This window comes from Corvus cornix, chromosome 2 (assembly GCF_000738735.6).
Source record: "Corvus cornix cornix isolate S_Up_H32 chromosome 2, ASM73873v5, whole genome shotgun sequence".
Lineage (NCBI taxonomy): Eukaryota > Metazoa > Chordata > Aves > Passeriformes > Corvidae > Corvus > Corvus cornix.
In genome coordinates, this window is record NC_046333.1 from 112,985,443 (window position 1) to 112,989,527 (window position 4,085).

Below are 4,085 nucleotides of genomic sequence, written 5' to 3' on the forward strand. Positions count from 1 at the left end.
CTTTAGCCTGTGAGCAGCTGGTAGTCTGGTTTTGGTACCTGCTTAATATCTGCTTTCATCAAGTCCTCTCTGCAGTCCTGGACAATCACGGCCCTCCTCCGCTGCTCTCTGGGGATCCCCCCAGTTAGTGTGTTAGCTACTTTGGACAAAAAGAGACATGGCCTTCATGAAGAATGAGTTACTTCTTCATGAGTCACTGAAAGCAGCATTCACCTGACAGCAGGTTTTAATACGATACAAACATGAGCACTTCCATAAGGGGATTTACATTACTATCCTGTAGACACACTGTATTTGTGCAAGCTGGAGCACTGCAGCTATACACTATCTTTGGCAGAACACTACTGCATTTGAAAATTTACCTGTTTTATTTTAAAGAATAGCTATCTTTAGAATGTCTATCATTTCTGATTGTTTTTCCCCCAGAAAAATGAAGGTTACTGGATTTATTCTTTCTCCATTGCACATCTCAATACAGATGTAAAAACTGCAATGCAGCTGCAACTCTCCAGTGGAGCTGATAGCAGTCTCATCGCTACCATCACCCTTTGGCTTTTTAGAATAAATAAACTGTATTATTTCTCTCTTACTTCCCTTCAACAACCTTTTTTTATACACACACAACCTTGACTCTTTTCCCCTACCAAGCACAACTCCGGGGTCACTGAATTCCCCAGCTAAACTTAAAAGTAATTTTTCCCTTATTTCACCTCCAGCACAAAGTCCTCATGTAACTTGCCATTAAGGAAAAGATGTATGTAGGCAAGTATTCCTGGATCCTCAGTATGATCTACCTGACACAAGTGACTATGGAGACATGTCTGACAACTTGCCCAGCAAAGAGCTCCTCCCCTGGGCAGTGGGAATTGCTCTCTATCCTTTATGTGACAGGATTTTGCTGTTTGCACAGCAGATCTAAGCAGATGAGGAAATTTAGGCCAGCATCTTTCTTTAGAGCATGCTGGGAGTAAGGAAGTCCAAGTGATACCAAGTGTATCTTAGAAGGGTGTTTCCTTTTTTCAAATGAAGATGACAATATTCTTGCAGCCCTGATCATTGTGGCTGCAGCTGCAGTAGTAGGTTCAACTCACCCCTTGGTCTGCATTATCAGAAAGGTATTGATCTCTGACAGCACGGACATATCCCTTCCAAAATATCTGTACGCTTCAGGTACTACTCCATACGGACAAAAGGAATAAAACTGCTAGACTTGGAACTTTGGAGAACCATGGGTCTCGCAACTTGGCCAACGAAAAACAGATTGAAACCGTATTTGTGACACACAGTTTGGCAAAAAAAAGTGGCATTTCTGTGCTTCAGGGATGACTGCTAACCGTGAAGAAATACATGGCAGAGCCATTGACTACAATGGCTGGACATTCTTACTCATGTTGTGGTAATGTACATGATCAAATTGGGGCAAAATGGGAACAAAGAAAAAGAGAGCATGTGCATCTCCACATAAAACTAAAAAAGTACAATTTATTACCCAAATTCCTTTTTTGTTGTTGTTTTACATTTCATATTCCATTCTCTTGTGTAAGACCTTACAGTTGAATTTTTTATTAATTGATTACATATAAGATAAAGAATAATGTACTCAATGTATATTTGTCCTTCACTTTAAAGAAATACCTTAAAAAAATAAGTACTAACTTATAAAACTGCAAAAAAATCATAGTCACATGTTTGTCTGCACACGATCCAGAAACAGATTTCCTAACAAAAGATATTCAGCTATAAACAGCAATACACAGAGCATGATAAATCACTTTGAAGCAAGCATCTGTAATGACACAGCCTCCAAAGAACCTTTCACAAACAAAAGTATTATTAAAACAGTAACACATGCTTTCAGACTGATTTCTCTTGGTCTCAGTTTGCAACCAGGGACTTGTTTTGAAGATTTGAAGATAAACTCAAGGGCAGATCCAGCTTGTGACAGTTTCCGTACGCCTGCTCTCCTGCCTGCCCTCCCTGCTCTCTGCTGCGCTGAAGGGATGCTCTGTCACAAGGGATACATCAACCAGCAGACCAGCAGGCTGTTATGCAACGCGTCCATCTGTGGTTCCTCTGCTGGCATTGACTGCTCGCCTTAGGAAAGCCAAGAGTGTCAGCAGCCTTGCTTCGTAAAGACTCTCCTTGTTCTTTAAATAACTCCAAGGATGACGTTTGTGTGACTCCTTGCTGCCATACCTGGCTCATGAAGAGCAGCGCATGGAGTCCTGGCAGTACAACACCAATTGCATTGCCCCTGGGACTGCAGTACTGGGAACTGGGAAAATCCCGACTTTCCAAAGCAGAAACCCAGCAAAAAAATAAAAAACACCCCACAGAACAGGAGGTGAAAAAAGCAACAGCTTCATCGCCGAGCATTTATTTTACCTGCCTCTTCATCCAGGCTGACATCTGATGACCAAGCATGCTCTGGCTGAGCACAGACCCAGTCCAGGAGGAGAAAGAGAAAGCTGTTCCCTCCTGCTCCCACTGTCTACCAGTGGCCCAAGCATGCCAGCATGGAATGTGTAAGACTCCCACTGGTTTGAACTGGTCTGGTTTCTGTATTTCTCTGCAGATAATGGAACTGCTGGTAACTGCAAAGATTTGTCCCCAGTTTAGTGGTGTTTAGATAAACACACTCCTAAGTAACACCTACACCTTAGCCAAAGGTAATAATTAAAACCCAAAGATTTTCAACTGGATAGTGCCGGGTGCAAACACACAGTCAAATCAAAAAAAGAAAGAAAAAAGCTTTGGCCAACTTCCATAATTCACACCTTCCTTCAGCATACCTCATTCCCAAGTGTTGGGGTTTTAGTTTAGTCTTAGTTTTTTTTCCTGTTAAAGGAATTTTCTCCCATATGCATGTTACTAGGGGACAAATAGCTGTACTTAAGAAAGACAAAAAGGGGAGTGGGGCGGGCCTGGCTACTCTTTTGTCTACACCTGGGTGTGGGGTCAGTTCGCTCGGAGCGTCCGGAGAGAGAAGCTGCAGAGAAAGGAGCTGCTGCTTCTTTCTTTTTGGCCGTTCTTTCTTCCTGCTGGAAACAACGCCGGGACCCCAAAAGCCGCTTTCCCTGCCCTGCTGGAGACCGGGCTGTGGCTGCCCTGCCCGCTGCTGCTTCGAGCTTTCGCTACGCTGTAGCCCTGCTCGCCCTGCCTGCCTGGGCCTCCGTGGGGTTCTCCCATCTGGATACATCTCGTCTGCCACCCGGGATTTGCGTCCGTCCCTGCCGTTCCAGCCTGCTGTTCCTGAGAGCCCGGGATCAACTGCCCAGGGGTTTGTGAAGCCTTTGTTCCATCCTTCCCGGGATCCCAGGCACCAGAGCCGCGGGTTTCCCGAGCTCGCTCCGGAGCGCCCCCTGCAGCCGCGGGGGAACCATCGCACCTGCCCTGCTCACCGGGAGCCGCCAGCGCCCCTGCCGGCTGCGAGCGGAACTGCACCCGAGGGGAAATAGCCTGACAGCCGAGAAGGCTGGCACTGGGTTTGTGATTGCTGTTACTGCCATAGTTGTTGTTGTTTTGTTTGACTGGTTATATACATATATATATATAGTAAAGAACTGTTATTCCTATTTCCCACATCTTCGCCTAAAGGCTCTTGATTTCAAAATATAATAACTTGGAGGGAAAAGGGGTTATATCTGCCACTTCAAGGGGGCCTCTGCCTTCCTTAGCAGACACCTGTCTTTCAAAACCGAGATAGATCTTGGCGCCCAATGTGGGGCCTGAGGGCATTAAGAGATAGAGGTGAAAAAGGAATAACAGTTCCTCGATAACTTTATTTTGTGTGCTGGATATTGGAACCTTGTTAGGCAGCACTATGTGGTCTAGTTTACCCTGGTTTGGGTGGCATGTGGCCGTGGCTATATTCTTCCCCTTTGCAGCTCCTTACTTGAATATGGGTCCTCTGACTAAGGCTACCATTGCTGTTATCCAGCTTGCGTTATGGGTCGAGAAGGTGAGGAATTCATGGGTTTTTAACTTCCTCCGGAATGTGGGCACATGGATAAACAGCTATCACACACTGAGCACATGTTTTTGGGGTTATGTTAACAATGGTACCTTCTGTGAGGAAATGACAC